At 42.9% G+C, this 26,626-nt stretch overlaps 1 long non-coding RNA gene across 1 annotated transcript in view; it reads right to left on the reverse strand.

Annotated features, from left to right (window-relative positions):
* Positions 1 to 1,309: 1,309 nt before the first annotated feature.
* LOC310753071 overlaps positions 1,310 to 26,626 on the reverse strand; it is a 45,331-nt gene continuing 20,014 nt past the window's right edge. The window contains exon 2 of the long non-coding RNA XR_014543149.1: positions 1,310 to 1,587. This is a non-coding gene — a long non-coding RNA (uncharacterized lncRNA). The remainder of the gene's footprint in view (positions 1,588 to 26,626) is intronic.

Raw genomic sequence — 26,626 nt, forward strand, 5'->3', positions numbered from 1 at the left:
GAGGAGACGCATCCATCTCCTTCCCAGTCTCTGCACTAGGTTTGCACAACTTCTGCTCCACCAAGGCAAATGTGACCCATTCATGGCAACATGCAGTCACTGTCTTATTTTGGGGAGACTGCCAGAACTGAGTGGTTGTCAAGTCTCGCAGGCAAGACACAAAAGATGGCTGCTGAGCTGTGCTTGGCTTAGTAGATGTCAAGTGCTGGATGGTGGGGGTCACCCTTCCCTTCTCCTGAACCTTCCTGAGAACAGGAGGACAGTATAGATTTGGAACAGTGGTTTGCAGAAGGGCATAGTTCAGAGGCTGCAGAGGGGAGAAGCTGGGAAATATTGGAAAAGGAACAGCAGGTAGATGAAGCACCAGAGGAGGGACAGCTGAAAGACTCAGTGTCTTTGGAAAACATTCCTGACCCCCCCCTCTCCCAGGACCAGGCGAACATTGAGGGTAGTAAAACAGAAAGCTCAGAGGCAGAAAGCCCAGATTAGCCAACACAGGGGCGACGTAGAATAGGAGAGACATAGGGGGTGGGATTTTATTTGGAGCAACACCATTGTCTTTGGGACACCGCATTCCTTCCTCTCTCTTTCTGTGAACATTGAATAAGTCACTTGGTAAGAACTCTGCTTTTTCCCCTCTGCTTCTTGGTTGCCACCGTGGGAGGAATAGGATTCCCTTAAAGCCTTGACAATAGGTCACAACTTCTGTGATCTTGCATAGACCATGGAAGGCTTCCCAGAAGCAGATTCTAGTAGAGATTCTAAGGCAGCCTCCCCCAACCTGGTGCCCTCTGGATGTTGTTGCCTTGCTACTCCCATGATGCCTGATGCTGTCTGGAGCTGATGAAAGTTGGAGCCCAAAATGCTTGGAGGGCAGTAATCTGGAGTAAAGCGGCTCTAGAATACCCATGGCTATGAAACCAGGCTCTACCTTGGCCTCCAGAAAGTATCAGCACAAGAATACTGGCTGAAGAACATCTCCAAGAACTCCCAGAGGCCCTCATCCTCCAGCTGATGCTGATTCTTGTTGACGCGACGGCTGCAAGCAAATCCCTCCCGGTCCCGTCTCCCTCACTTTTCTCATCCATAAAGCAATGAGGATAATAACAGCGTGTTCCTAGATTTCAAAAGCATGTGGATTACCCAGTCAGATGTTCCTCAGACTCTTTGAAGATGAAAAGAGCCAGATATATTATTATTAATATTATTATTATTTATTGTCATAACCAAATCAAAAGATAGTGGGGAGATGTAATTGTACTGAGCATCACGGTGGAATGCTTGCATGAGGGTTAGTTCAAAGCAAGAATGAACACATTAAATTTTTTATTTTATGAGAGGTGAGGAGAGACAAACCAAAGCCACAATGACTTTAACATTTGTTCTTGCCGCTTCCAGCTTCACCGGCTCCCCTGCGTAGTGGCTATTGAAAAATTCTTTCTGCTCTCTACTTAAATTAATACAAGTATTTCTATAGCTCCAGTTCTTTGGTTGGTTGGCGCCTGTCCATCTTGGGAGAAAATGGAGGAGTGCGTCTTTGGGATTGAAGTCAACCTTCCGTTCATACAAAGTAACATGGCAGTATATCTGCAATAAAATATAATAATAATAAAAACAATTCAAAGGACTAGGGCAATCAAAAAAGGTAAAGAGTTGCAGAAGTCTGTGTACGTAGAAAGTACTTTACGAAGATGTCTGGAAGTCAAAAGAGAAGATGCATCCCAAATCTCTGCTGGAAGAGTTTGTTCGTTTACTTTATTGCATTTTTAAAACAATTACAAAAAAGAAACATCCAGATAACAAAATAAAGGTTTGCCCTTAACAAACCTCCTTGTATTCCCCCCCCCTTTCCTTAATAAAGAAACTAACTGCATGTTCGCCTTGCATCTCTCTCTGACCTGTGAATGGCCTGTTCGTCCTGACAGACCCTTGACACATGCCTAGAGACCACAGGCCCAAGTGGTTTTCCACTTGTCGCATGCCTTCTAGGCACAGGGCTGAGCAGTTTTGCCTTTGCCCGGCTACTTTCCTCGGGAAAACCAGCTCTTTAGTGTTAATCAGAACAAACGGCAATCCAAGGAAGACCTGGCTGCCATTTGTTTCGGTTCAGTTTTAAACCATGGGGCACTGGGGGAAAGAGATTGGGGGATCCGCAGATTGGGATTTGGATAAACCTATATGCCTGGAGGCTAGCTAAATCTCTATAAACACAGGGGATGTAGGAAGCTAACCGTTATATACACTGAAGACCAGGTCAAGCAGTTGGTCTTGGCTTGTTGAAGACAATCTATTGAAGATAATCTATTGAAAACAAGGCAGTTCAGGGAAGCTACTGGGTGAGATTAAAAGCATCATCCTATTAATTGCTTTGACTCCTTGTTTTCTTACATGATTTTTTATTAAATTTTCTGTTTTACAATTTAAAACACTCATTTAAACAACCTTAAAATATCAGTCACTTCCCTTCTTCTCTTTCCGTGGTTCATTTTACATAATAGAAATCCCTGCATATTTTATATAAACTAGACCATTCAGTATTCCATTATTACACCCACCAAAACTTATTTACACTGTTGAATTTATCTTAATGCTGCCAGCATCTTCAGCTGTACACAGTTATTTCACATATATTCAATAAATGTTTTCCAACCTTCTCTAAACGTATGTTCCTCATGTTCTTTTATTCTACATGTTAAGTCTGCAAGCTGCACATATTCTATCAACTTAAGTTGCCACTCTTCTTTGGTTGGGACCTCACTAGTTTTCCATTTTGGGGCTAACAAAACACGGGCCGCAGTAGTAACATACATAAATAATCTTTTTTGACACCTAGGAATTTCCATTTGAATTAATTCCCAACAGAAAGGGCTCTGGGTTGTGTTGTTGTTGTTCATGTGATGATTTTAGCTTTTGAATTTTATTGTTTAATGTCTTGATCTGTATATTGGGGTACTTTTATAGCTCTGTTTAGAGTACGTAATGTTTTGATAATAGAAATGTTTTAAATCTTTTGTATCAATCCAGTATATTTTCTTTTAATTGTTGAATGATTCTGTGTACATTGTGGCAGCCTTTGGCGATGTACAATAAAACTGACTGGACTGGTGTTGTTGTTGAAAAGTGCATTTAAACATTGCTTTGATTCCAACAGTGGTCCTAAATGCACATTCTAATAAATCAGCATAGGATCCATAACTATTTTGCTAGAAAAAGAGGTACTGGAATTCACCATGAACTTCTCCCTTGATCTCTTAGAATGGCAACGGCGCCCACTTGAGAGGAGCTGGAGAGGAGCTCTGGTGAGCTCTGGCTGGAAAAAAGCCCTGACAAGATCGTATAAGCAACAACCTTACAATAGTCCCCTGATTATTTTTAATCTTATTTCTACAAGCAAGGAACTGATGGATGTGTCTAATTCAACCAGCCATGATTGGAGCACAAAGATTCATAACACCATCAGTTCAACCAAAGTGCTTATCATACGAGACAAGGAAGAATAAATTGCTCAGGGTCTGGCAGCAGATCCATAGGTTTGCTGGCATTTGTTCCAGCAGATATTGGCTATGTTTATTTATTTTGTTTAGCAAAATCTATATATTGCTCAATAAAACTTCTCTCTCTCTCTTTAAGCGGTTTACATAAAATGGTGCAAAAATTCTACTTGAAGTTGCAATAAATAGACTTCAAGATGCATAGACATAATGAATTATCAAAATATAGATAAAATCAAGCATTTTTTTTAAAAAAAAATAACGTGCATAATAAAAATTTCACGTTTCGGCTTGCCTAAACCAAAAAGATTTCAGCAGGCATCAAAAGCAGTACAAAGAAGGCGCCTGTCTAATAGTAGCACGCAGGAAGTCGCAGAGAATAGATGCTGCCACACTAAAAGATCAGTTTCTCTCAAGTGCAGAGTGTATATTATTTGGCCCTTGTAATAGTGCCAGTCCTTAATGCCGCAAACATAAAAGTATTGTTTCTGAATCGTATGATCCTTTTTGTTCGTTGAATAGGCTAAAAGCCAGCCAGCAAGCCAAGCACCACCTTGAGCAAAGAACGAGGCGAAAAAGAGAAAAATCATTATCTCCTCCAGAGGAACCCTGCAAGGCAGTTTAATAAACCCAACGCCAACCGGCTGAGTCATGACTTTCTCCCTGGCTTTGAGGTTCATCGCGCTTACGTGCTGTCTCAGTCCTGCTGGCCAGAAGCAGGTAGGAGATTTGAAGCCAAGATCCCACGCTGCCATTGCCCCTGCCTGCCTGCCCTGCTCTGGCCAGGAAACAAATCCAGCCTCGTGTAGGGCTGGAAGGGAGAATCTAACTTTCCTATGCGAGGACCAAACTCAACTTGCGATCTTCCTTTGTGACTAGCGATGGATGAATGCGTCAATTTCTGCTTCTCTCAGTTTCTCGTTTTGCCAGGATTTACATATAAGCTAAACAAGCTCTAGCTTAGGGCCCCACTCTCTTGGAGGCCCCCCAAAAAATTAAAGGGGAAAAACCCTGGATGTACATTTCCAAAATATAAGATAAAAAACAAATAAAATAAAACCTACATACAGCAACAGTGTTTTGTGTTGTGTCGGCTCCTATGATGTAAGTCATGGGCCCTGACTGCTCGCCTGCTCCCTAAAATATCACTGGTTTGCCCCTTTCTATATATAGGGTGCCTACATTCTGCATGGACTGGTTGCAGGGCAACATGCGCAAATGGCTTGAGATACGTATGAGGTCCATAAATTACCATATAGCATATATTCAACACCAAAACAGCGACAATTTGTTGTTGACAAAGGACAGCTGAACATAGAAAGGGCCCCATTACCTTCAGTAGCTTAGGGCCTCATCAAACCTAAATCCGGCCCTTCTCTTCACGTTCGGTTTTCTACAGTAAAGGTGTGGAACCCATTCTTTGGGTGGAACGCTATCTTATTTCTACATGAGGTCCAGATCAGGGATTCTGCTGAACAACTATAGCATGAGATGCACTGGGACCTCAGCTGGAGTGACTGACCTCACAAGACAGCAATCATCCAATGTCCTCCAGCCCATGTTCTAGCCCCTAGCTGTGGCAGAGATCTGGACAAGACCGTGGCCCTGCCACCCCATAATGCCCCATCCATAGTGAAAGTGGATTTCATGCTCTTTATTAAGCTCATAGTGGTGAGGAGGAATGGAAGTTCCCCCAGAATGCCTGCTTTATACACATTATTTACACAATGGGCCCCACGTGATTAGCTAATTCTGGGATTTTCCTGTAGGCCAATCAGGTTGCGGATTCCCTTCCACCTGGACCTGGATTGGGTGACTCCTGTGGACCAATCAGACTGCTGCATTCTGGATCCTATTGTTCTAGGACCAATCAGACTGCTGCATTCTGAATCCTATTGTTTTAGGACCAATCAGACTGCTGCATTCTGAATCCTATTCAACTCAGTACATAACACATAGGTAGGTTTGGATGAGCTCCTAACCGTTGGGCTAACACTCCTCTATCTAGTTTATTCTACTTTTAGTATTCAGAGAAACATAGTATACATACATTTTTCAAAGCAAACACTAGGTTGTATACAGTGCTAGCCCTTACTCAGAGTAGACCCATTGAAATTAATGGACATCCACCTGTATTCCCTTTGCAATGCATTTCTGTGCCGTATGGTTTGCAACACATTCTCAGAGAAAGCACACCTCTTTGCAAGCCTGTAACAGGCTGCAAGTAGGAAGCAGCAGCCGAAAATACAGAGAGGAACTAAAAAAAGAAACATTTATTTTTTGCCAGAGACAATGCAAAGACCTTGTGAGCATAAAGAGAGGTTGCTCTCTGTCCTCTTTATTCAAACCATCCTTAATCTCCCCTCCTGCAGTGGGCTTTTCTCACAGGCTAGCTTTCTGCAGGTATTTAGGTCAGCCACTGAGTACAGAAATTGACCAAAAAAGCCCATTGACTCATCGGGATTGTTAAAAAAAGTACCTGAAATGAAGAAGAAGTTTTGGTAGGGATACAAAACAGTCATGACTGAACTGAGCTGTTGGGCAGCCATAAACAGGTCAGAGGAAGATCATGTCCCAATTTTCAGCTGTAACTCCAAGTTGTTACCCTTTACTTTTTGGAAAGAGTTTTCAAACTAATACTTCTTTCCCTTTCCAAACTAATATTCTTTCCTTTTCCTTTCCCCCAGTCTTCGGTTGTGGGCCAGCAGCTGCAGCTTGTTCTGTATACACTAAACAAATAAATTACTGTGAAAATCCCTGAAACGAGAAGTAATCGACCAGAAATATTATCTTGTGGAAATAAATTAAATAATAAGAAAAAGCTTAAGGAAAAAAATAGGAAAACCTAAAATTGAACAAAGCCTTCCCGTTAATTTCTTTTCTAATTTTTTCCTTAAGCTTTTTGATTTTTCTTATTATTTAGTTTATTTCCACAAGATAATATTTCTAGTCGATTACTTCTCGTTTCAGGGATTTTCACTGTATTTCATTTGTTTTGTGCAATTTCTCAGTTCCGTGACTGTCTTTTTTCTATGGTTCTGTGTACATTAGCAGCTGATGGTAATGTTTGTGTCCATGTAGAGGCGCCAGGTTGCTCCCGATATATATTTTTTGGGTGGGGAGGGGGGCAATGAACGTTGGTGCACACATGTCTCTCGTCATGCCAGGCCCCTCAACAGCCTGCTTTCCTAAATGTTGCTATTCCTGACATAATATGCAGAATAAAACTCTGATTTGCATTTTGTCCTTGGGTGTCCCAGTTCTAAAGTTTGTACACAGCATTAACAACAACAACGAACAACAACAGCGCAATCCTATATATGTTGATTCAGAAGCAAGCCCCGCTGCCTTTGGTGGGACTTTATACTAGCTATGTGTGTACAGGATCACAGCCTGAATTCTTTCAACCTCTGCTGATTTGGCCCAGTTTGTCTTTTTTAAAATTAATTCTTTTTAGTTTTTTAACGTATCATTTTCAACAATAATTAAACATACTTTTACATCTTATACGATTTTTTTGACTTCCATCAATCACGTCTGAAAATTTTCCAATCTAATCACTTAATTCTTACTTTCACTATTACATTTAAATCTCATAACTAATATCTCTAATCTTTCTCTGTTTTGCAATGTTTCATATATTTTTCCTTACAAAACGTCTTGTAGTCCTGCTAGCGTAATTTGTTGATTACAGTTGCTCTTTGAATAATTCATATATTTCTTCCAATCTTCTGTGAATCTCTGGTCCCGCAGGTTTAGAATCCTTCTTGTCATTTTATCTAATTCTGTGTAGTCCATTAATTTTGTCTGCCATTCTTCTTTTGTTGGAATTTCTTCTTGCTTCCATTTCTGGGCTAACAATACGATTTGGCCCAGTTTCTCAAATCGAGCCATGCAGGATGAAGAAGATTCAGGGACAACCAAGAAGTTGCCAAGCCTGGCTTCTGTTTAAAACATTTTATTCTTTATCTCAATATTATATCAGGGAGCTCAAAGTGACCTATATGGTTCTCCCTGACCCCCTTTCACAACAGGGTAGGTGAGGCTGAGAAACTGGTTCCAGGTCACCCAGTGAACTCCACTGCTGACTGGGGATTTCAACTCTGATCTCCCAGGTCTTAGTCCGACACTCTAACTACAACAGCATCCAGCACACAAATGAAAATTGGCGGCACAAGCACCAGTTCAATGGTGCAAAGTCAGCATTTAAAGGAGGAAAAGTTTCCACCAATAAAGGAATATGGGCAGTGCAAAACTTCAGTCACGAGAAAGGTCCAAGCTTTTGCACAACTGAGCAGTGACTTAATATGGTTTGAAATACTGTGCAATCCTCTCCTTGTATGCTCAGCAATAAAATCATGCTGTGTTTAATGGGACGTACTTCTTTGGAAAACGCCTTCGGTATTGCAGCCTAAATATTCATGGCAGATGACGTGCAATACTAGATACCTTGATCTGCATTTCCTGTCTTTTGTTACTATTGTATCGTCGGCTTCACGTTATGTAATCCAATCTTTGCTTTGGCAAATTGTTTGCCTTTGTAAAAAAAACTGGGCAGATTGGTGCACTGAGACGTTCAGGTGTACCTGAAGAATTCTTCCCTCTGGCAGCTCTTTCAACAAATCGGTTTACCTAATCTGGCCTGATCCATACCTTTTGTTACACATGCAAGAGAGCTACTTTCTGTCTCTCTGGGCTTTAGATGTGGAATTGATACCTTGTTTAGAAATGGGGGTCTGTAGCTAAGTGGAAGCAACAATAGATCAAAGCAAATGGAATGTGTTGCAGTAGCAAATTTAGGTAAAATGTGTGACTCTGTGTGTGTGTGTGTGTGTGTGTGTGTGTGTAGAAATAACCATAAGAAAAAGATCTGCACCGGTTTGCGAACTGCGGGGTGGGGGAACTTGGGGCAGTGGTAATGGTGAAAACTTGCATCACCTGCTAGAGCTTTTTATTTTGTATAGCAGTGTGATAAAAGTGTCTCTAACTGGGATACAATTTAGAAAGCATTTATTTATTTCATTTGTGGCACTTTTATGCACACAGGGCACCAAGGAGCTCAGGGTGGCATATATCACAAAAGAGAGCCGAGTGTGGTACAGTGAGACCTGAACTAAGAAACCTGGGTTCAAATGCCGACTCAGCCTATTTATAGAAAGAATCTTAGAGGGTTGTTAGTGACCTAAGCTTTGGAACACAGCTCAGAAGCTTTGTCTGCAGCTTAAAGCTACCTCTTCAGCTTCTACATGCTGCCAAGTTATTGTTACGAAACACAAAAAATGTTTCGGTGTTAAATTCTTTTTAAAGGTGAACGTTTCAATGCTTAGAGGCGATCCATTGAAATTAGTGAGATTTCAGCCCATGATTAACTTGAGTTCTATTGATTTCAGTGAGTCTACTCCAGTGCTATTTTTATAGAAAAAGAGGTCTGGTTGTTATTCTGACTGGCATGTAATTGGAATTTGTAAGTTATTAGAATGCAGAGTTAATTATCAAATCATCAATTTTAGCATTCCGGGGGCCATCAAAATTATATAATTTGGCATCTGAACAATTGACATTATTAATTGTACTATAATTTGGTATGATAATTTGGTATCGACAATGAGGCTTTTATTGGGTTATTGTAACTGAAAAGTAATAAAAAATATTACACAAAAAAGAAAAATAGGTGGTGGAACTCACCACAAATGCATCCTTTGTTCTCTTATACTGGCAATGGCACCCACCTGAGTGAACTCTGGTGAGTTCTGGCTGAAAAAACGCCCTGGTCTACTCTAAGCAGGAAACAGACATGAATACCCAACCTGATATTTTTGCATGTTTCATACAGGCTTTGCCTGCCATGATGACTTTTTGGTGCTTTTTTCTTGCAGATTTTTGAACATGGTCTTGTTAAGAAACATGCCTTATAAAATGAACTTCAAGCAATTCAGTGAACTGACAGAGTTTGTACTGACCGAGGTTAGCTTTTTAGACTGAAAGATTGTATCGTGCTAATGCCACCTTCCCCAAACTGGTGCTGTCCTAGAAGATTTGGACTCCACCTCCCATCTTCCACAGAGAGTAGGTCTAATGATCAGGTATGTTGGGAGATGTAGTTCAAAAACATCTGGAAGGTACCAGGTTGGGAGGGCTGAACTAGTAAAGACAAGCTGAGTATTCTGGTCACCAGCAAACGCTTCCAGCCAGCTACAATAATGAAAATCTGAATTCAGACTGAAAATCTGCATGCAAACTTGCACACACTTGCAAAACATACAAAGGCACAGGGGAAGGCAGTGGAGTTAGTCAGGACAGGCTCCGTGAGCACCTGTAAGCTTTTATAAGTGGAAGAAGAAGAAGAAGAAGAAGAAGAAGAAGAAGAAGAAGAAGAAGAAGAAGAAGGGTAGTAGTAGTAGTAGTTTGGATTTGATATCCCGCTTTATCACTACCCTAAGGAGTCTCAAAGGGGCTAACATTTTCCTTTCCCTTCCTCCCCCACAACAAACACTCTGTGAGGTGAGTGGGGCTGAGAGACTTCAGAGAAGTGTGACTAGCCCAAGGTCACCCAGCAGCTGCATGTGGAGGAGCGGGGAAGCGAACCCGGTTCACCAGATTACAAGTCTACAGCTCTCAACCACTTCACCAAACTGGCAATCTTGAGTCATGTGCCTACAAAGGTTCGTCTCTTTGGGGGCTAAACACTGGGATGCTCATGCACCCCTGGTTCTTAGAACTTCTATGGAAAACAACTTCACTTGTTCAGATGCCTGGGACTATCTATACTGTTGGGAAAACCAACATGGTACCCTCTATCATCTCTGACCATTGGCCTCACTACTTGGGCCAATAATATCTGAAAAATCACAAGTTCCCCAGTCATGCCTTTTTGCCCTCCAGATGTTTTGGGGCTACAACTCCCATCATCCCTAGCTAACAGGACCAGTGGTCAGGGATGATGGGAGTTGTAGTCCCAAAACATCTGGAGGACCAAGTTTGGCTATGCCTACCTTAGACGCACAACGAAGCCCTCTAAAGATTTATGCTGAATAGTCCCTTTTTAAAGAAAAGTGCAGGATGGGTGCATCTCCAGGAGAAAACAAGGAAACAGCAACAGGGAGACAGGAGAGCTTGGGAGACAAGGGAAAAAAATCTGATGCTGCTGTCTCCACCTGTCCCTCGGGGAAACTGAAAATTAAAATTTCAGCACCTGGAGTGACGTATTTCCTAAAATAGATAGACAATTTTCAGATGCAATTTGGCTTCTCCAAAATGGCCTCAGGTGACCCAAAGAAGAATATGCAAAACCATGCGCTTCAGAAGCAGTTTAGGAAGGAAAACAGACAGCAAAGCCTTTCCAGAAAGGATTACAAAACGAAAAGACAACACACCTCCACAAATGCCATTCGTTACAGTGGGGCTTGCAGGACAGCCTGCCAAAATCAGTGACTATCTGACAAAGGCCTGGTACCAGTTCCTATCCTTATCCGCCCCTGCGCAAAGTATGAAACAGTTTCATTAATGGGAACCTTCATGCTTTTGCACTCCATAGCATCCATCTCCAAGACCAAGCAATGGTCCCCTTCAACCTGCAAGTATCCTTTCCAATCAAAACCATTAAATGACCCCCGGACGGTTAAGTCCAGTCAAAGGCCACTATGGGGTGTGGCGCTCATCTAGCTTTCAGGCCGAGGGAGCAGGCGTTTGTCGACATAGTTAGAAGCTAGAAGCAAGAATGTAGACTGGGCAGTTGGGAGACAAAGCCACAACTGATTTCCGCTCAAATCCAAGACTGTAGCTATGGGAGAAGCAGGACTCTCTTGGGGTGTTAATGCTGTGAACCCCTCCATCATAGGCTCAGGTTGCATATATGTGTAAATCATATATCATCAAGATACCAATGCCTCTGCTGTACCTCATTCAAAAGGAAGCATGAACTCTGGGTTCTGGAATCATGCATGGCTTGGAGATTAGGGTGTCTTTATGACATATGGCTCACCAATAAATGCACCTATTTGCCCCCTATATGCACCCATTTGCCCTCTGGCACCAAGCCATTTCCTTTATTACCTAAATAGCCCATTACCTTATCAGGAAGCTATTACCGGAATTGAATCCACTTTGGATGCAGGAATTAGAAGGGGGCTCAAGAGCCAGCAGTCATGAAATTAAGATACCTGCTTCTTGGGAGAAAAGCAATGGCAAACCTAGACAGCATCTTAAAAAGCAGAGACATCACCTTGCCAACAAAGGTCCGTATAGTGAAAGTTATGGTTTTCCCAGCAGTGATGTATGGTAGTGAGAGCTGGACCATAAAGAAGGCTGATCACCGAAGAATGGATGCTTTTGAATTATGGTGCTGGAGGAGACTCTTGAGAGCCCCATGGACTGCAAGAAGAACAAAGCTATCCATTCTGAAGGAAATCAGCCCTGAGTGCTCACTGGAAGGACAGATCTGAACCTGAAGCTCCAAGACTTTGGCCACCTCATGAGAAGAGAAGACTCCCTGGAAAAGACCCTGATGTTGGGATGAGATGGTTGGACAGTGTTCTTGAAGCTACCAGCATGAGTTTGACCAAGCTGCTGGAGGCAGTGGAAGACAGGAGTGCCTGGCGTGCTCTGGCCCATGGGGTCATGAAGAGTCGGACACAACTAAACGACTAAACAACAACAACAAGAGCTAGCCTACCTCCCCCAGACTCGTAACACTCCACCCCCTCCCACAGAAGAAGACATCTGTCCCCAGGTGTACAAACAAACAGCAGAACACAGCTTCTCTGCAGAAAAATAACAAACACGATAGCAAAGGCTTCAAAAAAAGACAATAAAACACAATTACACTTTTAAGCCAACAGCAACAGCTTATTCCTTTCAGGCAAGCTTCCAGTCCATTTTTAGGAACACTTTTGCCTCACACATGCACATTATTTGGTTTTTGGTTTTTGTTTGGTGTGCATTATTTGGTTCCAGAACTGCATTACAAAATTCAGAGAAGTGGGACTATTGAAAGAGTGTTGTGCTTTGGTTACTAATAATAATAAGAAATTTTTATTTATACCCCACCCTTCCTGGTTCAAAAACCGGGCTCAGGGTGGCTAACAACAAATTTAAAACACTTAATTATAAAAGCAGCATAAAATACAGTATAAAAACATGAATAACAGTAAAATTCAAAAATCTATTTAGTGGAAATAAGCATTAAATAATCTCCAGGGCTAGCTGGCTGAATTGGTCCTACTTGGGCCAGTGAGGAGGCCTGGGGGGAATTAGCTGTGGGGTCTCAGAGCGGCTGATCTTCATAAAAGGGGAGGGGGAGGGAAGGGAAGAGAAGGGAAGGGAATAAAAGATCAGGCTGAATTCAAATTAAAGGCCAGGCGGAATAGCTCTGTCTTACAGACCCGACAGAAAGCGGTTAAATCCTGAAGGGCCCTAGTCTCATGGGACAGAGCATTCCTCCATGTCAGAGCCACCACTGAAAAGGCCCTGGCCCTGGTGGAGGATAATCTGACTTCCTTAGGGCCTGGGACCTCTAAACTATGGTTGTTCATGGACCTTAAGGTCCTCTGTGGGGCATATCAGTAGAGGCGGTCCCATAGATACGAGGGCCCTAAGCCACATGTATTGTTTCAGAAAGCATGAATCAGGTAGATCCATGTGAAAAGTCAGACCAAACAGAATTTCTCCCTAGTGTGGGCTCATTGAGATTGGGTTAGGGCCAGGTGTGTATGATCTCCCAGCCCATCAATGTGCCCTGTATGTTGGGGGTAGCTTCTGAATAGGGCTATTGGCTTCATAGAAAAGGAGAATTCTGCATTTAGGAAAACGACTTTCCCCAACATACTGTCTCCTGTGATCATACATTCCAGTCCATCTCTGTAGCATGGAAAGCCATCGTGAAAATCCTTGTGTGTGGTGATGATGATAAAGCTATTCAGGAATCTACTAGAACCCAGTCAGCATAAACCAAACAATTGTAGCTGCAGCATTTTGTGCCGGGAGAGATTTGTTATTTTATATTACATGTTTTGATTTATAGGTGGTGTTCAGCTTTACCTAAATATCTAGTTATTCAGCAGCTGGTATGAGTCAGCCGGATAGGGGATTAGTGTTGAGGGTTTTTTTAAAAAAATATGTGGTAAAATATGCTTTAATCATGAGCTACAATAGGAGAACAAGTTTGGTCACATCAAGTAATTTTGGTTCTCTGAATACTGCTTAGAAGTGCATCATCGCTCCTAGATTCCCAAAGTGCAATGGTCTGACACAATTCAGCATAGAAACACTGATTGCAGAAGGCTGAAATGGGCCTTGACAGATGAGACATAGAATCATTAGTGGTTTGAAAATGCATGTTCCATCATTCATCTTCATTTGCTTTGGATGCCTATCTTGAGCCACCGGCCTCCCTCCTTTTCTTGACTGGCAGGCTAACATCATTTTCTCTTTAACTGCTAGGTCAGTGGCTCACACATTTCTTAATCTCTTGGGAATGTTCTCCATATTGCAACCTTCAACAACCTGGTGCCCTCCAGATGTTTCAGGACCAGGGCCGGATTTAGGTTTGATGAGGCCCTCAGCTCCTGAAGGTAATGGGGCCCTTTCTATGTCCAGCTGTCCTTTGCCAACAACAAATTGTCACTGTTTTTTGTGTTGAATATATGCTATATGGTAATTTATGGACCTCATAGGTATCTCAAGCCATTTGCCCATGTTGCTGTGCAACCAGTCTATGCAGAATGTAGGCACCCCATATAAAGAAAGGAGCAAACCAGTGATATTTGAGGGAGCAGGCTAGCAGGCGGGGCCCATGACTTACATCAGAGGAGCCTACACAACACAAAACACTGCTGCTGTATGTAGGTTTTGTTTTATTTCTATGGGAAAGCGCACCTTGGTTTTGGAATGCTTTGGTTTTGGGACAGGCTTCCAGAATGGATTAAGTTTGAGAACCAACGTACCACTGTATATAGAAATGAGCAAACCAGTGATATTTTAGGGAGCAAGCTAGCAGGCGGGTCCCATTACTTACATCAGGCATAGGCAAACTCAGCCCTCCAGATGTTTTGGGACTACAACTCCCATCATCCCTCTCCACTGGTCCTGTTAGCTAGGGATGATGGGAGTTGTAGTCCCAAAACACCTGGAGGGCTGAGTCTGCCTATGCCTGCCTTACATCATAGGAGCCTACACAACACAAAACACTGTTCCTGGATGTAGGTTTTCTTTTATCTGTTTTTTATCTTATATTTTGGAAATGTACATCCAGGTATTTTCCTTTAACATTTTTGGGGCCCCCAAGAGAGTGGGGCCCTAAGCTAGAGCTTGTTTAGCTTATACGTAAATCCGGCACTGTTCAGGACTACAACTCCTGGCCAGGAATCCTGCACATCTGTTGTGTAATCCTTTAGAAGACACCATGCTTCATTGTTCAGCACCCCTCAGTTGCCTGGGCTTCTGACCTTGCCTTTAAAGCCTCATCATCATTATTTTTTAAACTGAGAGGGTGTTCATTACAGACTTTCCAAGAGTCCCTGTTTTCCAGGGACAGTCCTGGATTTACAGAAGCCATCCCGGTTTCTGATTTGATCCCAGAATGTCCCACTTTTCCTTAGGACGTCCCTATTTTCATCAGATAAATGTTTCATCAGATAAATGTATGCAGTTATGCCACCCCCAAGTTAAGGAGATAAGTAACTATACAACCTGTAGAAGACATCTGAAGGCAGCCCTGTACAGAGAACTTTTTTTTTTTTTAAAAAAGGAAGTTTAATGTTTTATCATGCCTTTATATATGCTTCCCAGAGTGGCTGGGGCAACCCAATCAGATGGGCAGGGAATGATGATGATGATGATGATAATAATGGAATAGAACACCCCAATTTTCATCAGAGAAATGTTGGAGGGTGTGTCATTTGGGTTATAACTTTTGACTTTTTTTAAAAAAAAATTCTTGTATCATAAAGGGATGAACTTTTACTTAGAAACACTGAAAAAGGGACCAATTCTTCTCAATTGTGAAAGAAGTTTACCCTCAAAGGAAAAGTTGGAATCACCGTATACGTAACGTTACTACTCATAAGTCTTAGCACTTTTTAAAACTTTATGGAACTGTTCAGAAGTTTTACAGCTGTCTGGAACTTCCTTAAACTGCTTAGAATGTTTTTAGAAGAATCCAAATATTGGTATATAGAAAGAACATGCAATCAAAGTGATGTGGGAACTTAATGGTGTTTGCAGCAGAAACAAAGGCAAACCGCAAACTCAATTTATTCTAAGCAATAAGAAGTGATGTACAGTGTACAAAACATTGTACAAGTATTATAAAATATACAAGCTTACTTTTTCCTGTATTTTAATACATGCTGTGCATATTACATCATACATTATCCAGTTGCATATACAGAAATTGATTTATTGATTTCGGGGTGACTTTTCCCCCAAAAGATTTTGAAATGGCCATTCATTCCTTTGTTTGGAGGGAAATGTTCATCTAATTAAACTACAGGAACATAAGGTTGTAAAAAATAGTTATAACCCTAATGTTCATCTTTGAGGTGCCATATGATTTATTTATTTTTAGTTCTAAAATTGTTTTCTTGGTCACCCCTGAAAACTGTTATTTTTGTTACAAATCTAAATAATTCAGGAAATTTAATTAGAAATAATTCCTAAATGAAATAGTAATGGTTTTAAAAATTACAAACAGATTGATATAAAACAAACAAATGTTCCAAAGATTATGATGAGAAAAGAAAAGAAAAAGACCTAAGTGAACAGTGTGTCCTTATTAGACATTTTGGAAAGAAAAGATATTTAAATGTCAAACAGATTGGATTGATTACAGCAGCAGACCTGGAAAGTTAACAACGATCTTCTTTAAACCTTGAAGACAGTCAGTGATATGAAATAAAGAAAATCCAGAGCTAAAGTTTATAATAGCATGCCTCTGTCTCAATCTCTCTAGCTTCTTTTGGTGAGAATTTAATGAAAGAGATTAAAGGATCCCAGTTATCAAAAAATTAAATGATGATTTTTAATACAGTGCACCATCACAGCATATATGAATTCTACCACACTGAGAAATAAACGTGTCTCAGTCTGTTGGAAAGTTACAATCAGAGAAATCAGACCAGAGAAAAGAAATGAGGAAAAAGTAGTAACTGGGATACAAAGCGAATGGAAAATTTTAAAAAATATTTTTTTTACTCATACAGTTTGGGATTAATCTTGAAAACATCACATTATGGAATCTTTTTTTAAAAAATAAAACAAAAAACAAAAAACGAGAGAGTTCACAAATCCTTGTTCAGCCTTTTTTTTTAAAAAAAGTCAACTGTTGTGAATCAGTTCGACTAGTATTATATTTATATTATAATATTATTATTTTTGCAGTTAGGCTGCTGTACAATCCAGTTCTAAGCATGTTTGCTCAAAGGTCCATGGACAGGTGAACCTCTAAGGAAGTAAAGTGCTTCAAATTGCTGCCTTAGGATATTATCTTATGTCCCATTCACTTCAATGGGACTTTACAGTAGGGATGTATAGGATCGCACTCTCAGTTCCATTGACTTGATTGGGACTTTAGCATCCCAGCTGTATACAGCTTAGCAGTCTATCTATGCTATTGGTCTTTAACTCACCGGTCTATAAAATAAAAGAGATTGTTCTGACTCCCCTTACCTGGAGTAAGCCCCATTGCATTCAACAAGACTTCCTTCTGAGTAGACATGGTTAGGATTGTGCAGCGAATATATCAAAGCAGGAAGTATTTAAAAAGTTTGCACATCTCCCATAGATTCTAAACACAAATGTGAAAATAGGTTCCAGTAATATCAGAGACTTGCATGCATCTGTTACATCGAGACTGACTTCAGTCCTACGTTCGCCTAGCTGGTAATAAGTCCTACTGTACTTCTTTCTTTCTTTTGAATGCTTTATTGGTTTTAAAACTGCAATAGAAATAGTCAATAGATGTCAAAGACAAAATAAAAATAAACAATCATCCATTCCTTAATTGATACTTGTTTTGTACATAATTTTGTAATTAAATTTAACCTGACCTCTGATCTTCCCACTATGTTCCTGAATTAGATTCCTTGAATACACACTTAACTTTATTTTCTCCACGTTGTTTAACTTACCGTATTTTTTGCTCTGTAAGACGCACTTTTTCCCTCCTAAAAAGTAAGGGGAAATGTGTGTGTGTCTTATGGAGCGAATGCAGGCTGTGCAGCTATCCCAGAAGCCAGAACAGCAAGAGGGATCGCTGCTTTCACTGCGCAGCGATCCCTCTTGCTGTTCTGACCTCTGGGATTCAATTTTTTTTTGTTTTTCTCCTCCAAAAACTAGGTGCGTCTTATGGTCTGGTGCGTCTTATAGAGCGAAAAATACGGCACTTTAAATTTTATAAAGTTATCCTATTTACACACAGAAACTCAATCAAAACCTGCCAACAGACTGATATTTTGACAGTGTTCTTTTTCATAGACTCTGTATATGTCCTCTCTAGCAAATTTTTCATCTGTAACATCTCCTAACCTTGCTGATATTCTAGCTAGTTCAACATACTCTGTTAATTTGTTTTGCCAGTCTTATTTGGATGGGATAGCCTCTCCCTTACAACCTTTTGCGATTAAAATTCTGGCAGCAACATACATAAAGACTATCCTGAACTTTTTTGGAATTTCATTTCCCATAATTCCTAGCAGGAAGGCAATCAGGCTTTTTAGGGAAAGAGCATTTAAACATTTTCTTAAGTTTGTTGTAAACCATTTCCCAAAACTGTCTGATCTTTTTACAGTTCCACCACATGTGAATCCACTGGACTTCATTTCATAGGACTTGTTTCTGAGTGGATGTCACAGAATTGAATAGTTAGCCCCCCCCCTCCAAACAAATTAATGCGGCTCAACAGCATCTCAGTATCAGATGGCTTAAACAAAGAACATATATTTTTCCAGCTTTCTTCAATAATGATAGAGTCACTTCTGATTAAGATGTTGGAGGCTAGCTGAAATGAAAAAAAAATGTTTAAGATAACATTTGTTAAAAAAAACCAGAAGCTTTTTTGCTAGGTATTATAGGTCAAGACTTGCCAAAAGAGCGGAAGCAGCTATTTATGTATGTTACAACAGCGATTAGGATATTACTAGTCCCAAAATGGAAAGATGACAAGACACCGATGAAAGGAGAATGGCAAGTGAAATTGTTGGAATACGCTGAAAGGGCGAAGTTAACAGGAAAAATTGGAGACAAGGGCAATAGAGACTTTTAAAAAGATTGGGAACCGTATATGATGTACTTACAGAAATATTGTCAAGAAGTGGACTCACTAGGAGGGTTTGAGTAAACACTTGCAGTTAAGAAAACAAGTGTAAAAGTTAAGATGTAACAATTGGGAAAACAATAAAATGTAAGCTTTGATTTGGGAAATACGGTACAAAAATAATAAGAATGCAATAATATTTAGTGAAAAGGTTACAAATTTCAGATAGAATAAGATAAGCAGGAGAAGCAAATATTTAAAGAACCAGAAGATAAGGTTGAGGGTGGGTGGAGATTGGGATCTACATATTTTTCTTTGTGATAAAGATGACTGTGTTGAATATAAAATTGTAAAACTTAATAAAAAATATTAATTTTTTTTAAAAAACACAAGATGTTGGAGACTAGCCTACCTGCTTTGCTGACTACAGAAGTGACTTACACATGTGGGGAACAGGATGAAGACATGATGGTGATGATAGTTGCAAGCAGCAATGCAGCTTTCATATAAAGAGATGATTGAGAAGCCATAAAGGTAAAGGGACCCCTGACCATTAGCTTCAGTCGTGGCCGATAGGGATTGTGGAGCTCATCTCGCTTTACTGGCCGAGGGAGCCAGCATACAGCTTCTGGGTCATGTGACCAGCATGACTAAGCCGCTTCTGGCGAACCAGAGCAGCGCACGGAAACACCGTTTACCTTCCGGCCGGAGCGGTACCTATTTATCTACTTGCACTTTGACATGCTTTCGAACTGCTAGGTTGGCAGGAGCAGGGACCGAGCAATGGGAGCTCACCCCGTCGCGGGGATTCAAACCGCCGACCTTCTGATCGGCAAGTCCTAGGCTCTGTGGTTTAACCCACAGCGCCACCCGCATCCATAGTTTGCACTAAAACCTAGTGGTGGTTTTAAAGTGGAATAGGAAAGCATAGATATACCTTTACGAATCTCCACTCTGCTCCCCGAATTTTGGAGCAGAGTGAACTGGATCAGTAAAATGAAAAGTCATAGAGCCATAGAACTGAAGAGCTGGAAGGCACCTGAAAGACTGGAAGGGCGTGGCACCCGGTGCGGTGGGGTGTGTGTGCGTGTCCGGGGGGCGGTCGCGATGATACCCCCCCTGATGGTGCCAGGGGCAGTACGCTCCCCCAACCCCCGTTCCTCCACCAGTGCTCACCACCTTCCATAGTGTAATTAACTGACAGCTAACACAAGATATTAATTGAAGCAATGTGTCAGGGAATCAGGAGCAGGAGCACTAGGGAGAGAGGATTGGGAGAGCGAAGGGGAAGAATCCGAGGGCAGCGTAGGGGAGTATGACAGTGGCCCGAGAGATTCCATAAGCTTCTCCAGCGAATCAGAAGATTCCCAGAAGGGGGCGCCGATGGTCAGGGCAAGGGGGGTCCCAGGGGGGACGCACCAGAAACAAGGAGCCAGAGGGGAACCCCAAAGCAGCAGTGGAGGATCGGGACCAGTTTCCCCACCAGAGCGTAGTGGGGGGGAGGAGTCACATGTGTCAGGGGCAGTGTCTCCTCCAGAGAGGGAGTCAGGGCTGACCATGCCTCCAACGGAGGGGAGGTCAGTTGCAGCTAGCCCCCCCGAAGGGGGAAGCAGTGACAGCAGCAGTGGAACGGTCAGGAGGAAAGCTGCTGGCTGGGCGCGCGCGCCAAGTTCAAATGTGCAGGCGCGCGGAACAGCAGGAGACCCGGATGGGGAACCAGCTCCTAAAGCCCGCCGGAGGGAGGGAGAAGGCTCAGGGGAATCAGCGGGAGAAGAGGCTAGAAAGGGCGGAACCCCGGCGGGCAGGCGGACCCAGAGGAGGAAAGAGCAGCGGAAAAGGTGGAGCAAGGCTAGAATCTTAAATTGGTGTCAAGGGGGAGGAGACTCAGACGGAGCATCAGTGGTCTGACACTTTAGACGTGGGGCTGCGCGCTGCGGCTCTGGAAGTGAAACTGAACTTCAATAAAGACTTTTATACTTAACAACAAAGCAGCGTTGGTCCTTTGTGAGCTGGGACCTAGGGTAGCTCTGACACAATGAGTTTCTAAAATTGTACTAAACTAAAATTGGTATCTGATTTTCACCGTAACACACATTTTAATTTTCTTCAATTAAATTAGGACATCTCTGACTCTCACAAATTGGGGGAAATGGATTTATCAAAGCTGATCATCTATATTGGTGACATATTATCATTTCTATTGGTTAACCTCACTTCTAACTTCATCTCCCCCCCCATATAATTTCTCGACTTTCTTTCTCTCCCTCCCCAGCCTTTTATCTACACATCTCAAAATGTCCTGGCTCTTGATCTGAAATCAACAACTCCAAGCTCGGAGCAAATTAGTTTCCTCCGCACCCTTATAATAAGTGATCGTGCAAGGAAGCTCTGGTTCTCTAAACAGGCCTCACATTCCAGCGTGAAACCCTAAACAGAGGGGCGGAGGAGAAAGGCAAGAGTCACGAAGCAGCAACAACAGATCAAAAAGCGAAGGCAGGAGAACCAAAATTCACTTTCTGCCAGGAGGGCATTCCACAGCTGTGGCCCTGCAACCCAAGAAATCCCATCTTGCATGCAAAGCTGAGAGCTGGTGGCTGTTCCCAGGAAGGAAGCCAGCAAGAGCAATGGTCAGTCAAGTGAAAATGTGTTTAAAATGTGAAACTGCACATGCTCAGAGTATTTTTATTTTGGTTTGTCAAGGGTGGCAATGGGTTGTTGTTTTTGTTTGACTTTTGCTGTGAGTTGTGAAACTCTGTGATGGCCTGAGACTCGGGCTCAGACTCGGAACCAGAGGAGTCTCAGTCTGCACCAGATCCGTTGCCTCCGGCATCATCTGAACCAAGTCTGGGGCCTGATCCTGAAGAGTCCCAGTCTGCACAGGTTCCCCTGCAACAAGCACCAGCTGGGCCAAGTAAGGGGCCTGAGCCTGCCCTGGCTCCAGATGCGGGGATGACCTCGTTGCCTTTAGCTGGGCCATCACCTACAGCTGCTCCACTACCGGTTTGGTCAGGGTAGGCTGAGGCAGCCCCTGGGTCTAGTAACCCACCGATGTCTCCCTAGCTACAGAGACTGAGGTCTGAGAGAAGGAGAGACCTGAGTATTCGCAGGAGCAGTGCTCGCCTTCGGGTGAAACAGGGAGGTGAGTCGCTGGGGGATCAGGACTGGCCGCTACTCTGACAAAGATAAAAGGCTGTCGGACCCCGCCCCAGGTTGCGGGAGCAACATTGCTGTATGCCAGACCCTGCCTGAGATCCTGTACCTTTCCTTGCCTGGTGTCCTGCCTTGACCCTGTCAGACTGACTCCCAGCTGAACCTTCGGATTCTGGACTGGACCTGGACCGCATTTCATGAGTTACCCCCGGGCCCAGCACAAACTCTACAGAGCATGTCTGTGTAGCCCACGAAAGCTGAGCCATGATATATTTGTTTCTGCAGTGTGTTTCCATTTCCCCACAACTATGCTCACATTGTGCCCTAAGCCTGAAAGGTGTCTTGGGTAACGAAAGCTCTTGAGCCAGTCCCAATAACACGTAGGCAATAGCTTGTTAATAACAAACGTGGCAGATACAGTGAAAATGAATGACGTGTGTGTATGCATTTCGGGATTCCCTCATTAGGGGAAGGGCCACTGTTCGGTGGTGCAGCATCTCCCTCGCATGGAGAAAGGTCCCCTGTTCAGTTTTCAGCACCTCTAGGTAGGGCTGGGTATGTTTTCCATCTGAAATGCAGCTGCCAGTCAGCATAAAAGAACTGAGCTAAATGCACCAACGATCTGACTTGGTGTAAGGCAACTTCCAAAACGCTGAGACATAGGTTAAGGGAAGGAAGGTATGGGAAGAAAGCGTAGCAAAGAAGCATAGAAGATAACTCATGCCAGTGTCCTGGAAGAAGCAAAGATCACCAGTGTTGAAGCAATGATTCTTCAACATCACCTTCATTGGACTGGTCATATTGTATGGATGTCTGATGATCGTCTTCCAAAGCAACTGCAGTGGTACCTCAGGTTAAGTACTTAATTTGTTCCGGAGGTCCGTACTTAACCTGAAACTGTTCTTAACCTGAAGACCACTTTAGCTAATCGGGCCTCCCACTGCCGCCGTGCAGCCGGAGCATGCTTTCTGTTCTCATCCTGAAGCAAAGTTCTTAATCTGAAGCACTATTTCTGGGTTAGTGGAGTCTGTAACCTGAAGCGTATGTAACCCGAGGTACCACTGTACTCTATTCCGAGCTTAAAAATGGAAAGCGTAATGCTGGTGGTCAACAAAAGAGGTTTAAAGACTGTCTCAAGGCAAATCTTTAAAAAATGTAGTATAAACGCCAACAATTGGGAAACACTTGCCTGAGAGCACTCCTGTTGGAGAACAGCCTTTACCAAAGGTGCCAAGGGCTTTGAAGACACTCAAACTCAGGATGAAAGGGAGAAACATGCTAAGAGGAATGCACGCTTGGCATATCCACACCATGATCAACTCCCGCCCGGAAACCTATGTCCCCACTGTGGAAGGATGTGTGGATCCAGAACTGGCCTCCACGGTCACTTACAGCCTCATTGTTAAAACCGTGTTTATGGAAGACAATCTTGCTCGGTTACGAGGAATCGCCAAAGAAGAAGTTATTTTTAGGTTGGTGAAGGCAACAGATGTGGGAATGAGATGAAAATGGGCTTGCCCCAGTGGCAGCGGGAAGGTGAACATGCAAGGCTATTCACCCCCCCTTTCTCTCCTGCATCCCTGCATCCCTTCTGGAACTTCTGAGCCCATCCCGAATTTTCCTTTGAAGTGTGACAGGTGGCGAGTGGAGCTGGCTTGGGCCACAGGGCAAATGAAACTGAGTGGTGGCGCACATGTGACCTGTGGGCCAGGTGTTTCCCTCCCTAACGCAAACAGTGCTGAGCTAGGTGGACCCATGGCCCTATGAGCACACCTAGATGGTGGGCACATGTGCCACTGCAACATCACTCCCACTCTGTGCATTCACAGTGAACACCTGAAAGGGGCTGATGGGATATTGACTTTGTCAGATGGTTACATGAAGCAGGGATGCTGAAACACCCAATTCCTACCACATTGGTCATTGGTCATCTTATTCTCAGAATAAACCACATGCTGATGGTTCATTGGAAAAGGTGTTTTCTCTTCTTTAATTATAGAATCATAGAATTGTAGGGTTGGAACTCATGCAGTGCAGGAATCTTTTGCCCAATGTGGGCTCGAACCCAAGATTAAGAGTCTCATGCTCTCCTTGACTGATTGCAGCTCAACATTTGTTGTGGCTGTAAAGGTTTAATAGGGCATTAGTCATTTAACCCAAGGTGAAATCTTTCATAAGGAGCTACTAATGAGACGGTGCGTGTCTGTGTTTATTTTGCAACTGCTCCTTTCCTTGGGCCTATGAAATTTATGCAAGCCCTGCAAAAATGCAACAGCTGTGCATCGGTAAGGATGCTGAAAGTGGCTACAGGACACCACTGGGTGAAGTGTCAAAATATTTATTACATTAAAACATTCTTTCTGTCTCTCTCTCTCTCCCCCCCCCCTTCAACATCACTGATTGCAAGATACTTTGGAAGAAAAACCCTGCCAAATTAACTTCATGTCGGAGAAGGAAGGCGTACAGACTTGCCTCAGCTCTCTCTGGGTCTCTTGCACGTTACTCATCTGAATACAATACCAAGAGGTCTCTACACAATAATCATTCATTTTTCCACCTCGTTAGCATGGGGTGGAGCTGGGGGAATATGCAAACTTTGAAGCAGCGGAGTGGGGGTGGGGGGAGAACTCTATGACTCAGGCTTTTGGCAACAGAGTAAAGAACCAGAGAGTTTGGCAAGTTAGGAAGCGAATGAATGATCAGGGAGTCTGAATTAACTGGCACCTGAGTATTCCTACTGACGTTGAACTCCTGAAGATGGAAGGAAAAAGTCGTTTGCCCGTAGACTAGGTGTGAATCAAATCTCCAGGCTACAGTTGATGGTTGAACGATTTTAGAAAGGGAAGCAATGAATTGATAGGCGGGGGGGGGGGGCGCGTTTCAGAGCAAGGTCTGAAAGTCTGCTCTTGAATTTATTCAAGATTAAGGGCTGAATTAGGGACGTGGGTGGCGCTGTGGGTTAAACCACAGAGCCTAGGACTTGCCGATCAGAAGGTCGGTGGTTCGAATCCCCATGACGGGGTGAGCTCCCGTTGCTCGGTCCCTGCTCCTGCCAACCTAGCAGTTCGAAAGCACATCAAAGTGCAAGTAGATAAATAGGTACCGCTCCAGCGGAAAGGTAAACAGCGTTTCCGTGCGCTGCTCTGGTTCACCAGAAGCGGCTTAGCCATGCTGGCCACATGACCCGGAAGCTGTACGCCAGCTCCCTCGGCCTATAGAGCGAGATGAGCACTGCAACCCCAGAGTCGGCCACGACTGGACCTAATGGTCAGGGGTCCCTTTACCCTTTATCTTTAAGGGCCAAATTAGGAGACTCACGTGATACCAGGGAACAGATCTCCTGTGTGATTATTTTTTTTTAAAAAAAAAAGTTAAAAGAAACCAGCAGTCATTTCAAGGAGGAGCCTTAAACTGTGTGTCATGTTCCCTATGTGAAACTGCCTCCTGATGCTGCTACCCGTATTTTCGCAATGGGAAAAGATGTAGGAGCGCCTGTGTGCTACCATTCTTATCCCATAGGTCTTATGGCGAAATAATACCAGCTGGTGAGGAGAGAGTGAAATCCTGCCAACTGCAGGGTCTGCTTCACCAGTAATGTCTAGGCAACATGATGACCATGTACATACGCAATAGACAATCTTTATAGAATCCCTTCAAACCATAACAAGTACAAAACCTTTATGGTTTGAAGGTATTCTATAAAGATTGTCTATTGCATATGTACATGGTCATTGTGTTGTCTAGACATTACTGATGTTCTCTTTGCAACACAGGGGTCTGCTTCACCAGCATGTTCCCAGCAGAGAATGCACTGGGGTTTCACATCCCAGCAGGGTTGAAAAAGGGTTGGAAAAGGGGCAGCCTAAGGTGGAAAGACAAGGCCTAACCCTGGGACCGGGGTGGGAGAAGAAGAGGCCAGAAGAAGCAGCCTCCACTCCAGTATCCCCAGCCAGGGATCAGATGGTCTCTTACTGTGATGGTGATTCATGATGGGGGCGGGGAAGAGATTCAGCTTCTTCTTTTGCCATCCGTCCCAACCGTAGAAGGTTTTGGAAGCCCTGGTTAAACATGAGCCCCACCCACAAATCGATTTGGGTCTAGGTACTACTTGGGTGTAACCCAAATCTTTTTTTCTTTTTTTGGGAAAAGTTTTTATTATTAAAATAATTCAGCATTAATACACACATATTGCGAATAAATAAGCATACAAACATACATTTCATACAATCCTTAAAAATGTTCAAACATACCTACACTCAATCCCACAGATAATTCCTTTCCCCATCACCATCCACCACCCTACCTTTGTGTTAGACTTCCAATCTACTCAATCGCAAATTCTTTCCACATACCTTTAACCTAATTTCATGCTTCTTTTTCGGTTACACATTGTTATCCATCTTATTTAGTATTTCAGTATTTAAAACGAAACTTGTTTACTCTAATAGGAGTTCTGATTTTTCAATATGGTTTTGCAAGTATCCTTTAAACACCTTCCAGTCCCTGTCTATCTTCTCTTTTGAGATCCTTCCCAAATCAGAGGGAGGCAAGCTGTTGGCTTCCGTCTGTTTTGAAAGACAATGGAGTCCGCCTCCGGGGGTGAAGTCAAACCACTGGAGTATCACAGCACAAAGGCCAGTAATTTAGAACTGCTGCACCTCACATTGGTTTCCCCTCCTGTTTTAGCAGCACCAAAGCGACATCCCCAGGGTACAAGCCTGTGAAGTGTGTATGGAGA

The sequence above is a fragment of the Podarcis filfolensis genome, assembly GCF_964270895.1.
Source record: "Podarcis filfolensis genome assembly, chromosome: 17".
Classification (NCBI taxonomy): domain Eukaryota; kingdom Metazoa; phylum Chordata; class Lepidosauria; order Squamata; family Lacertidae; genus Podarcis; species Podarcis filfolensis.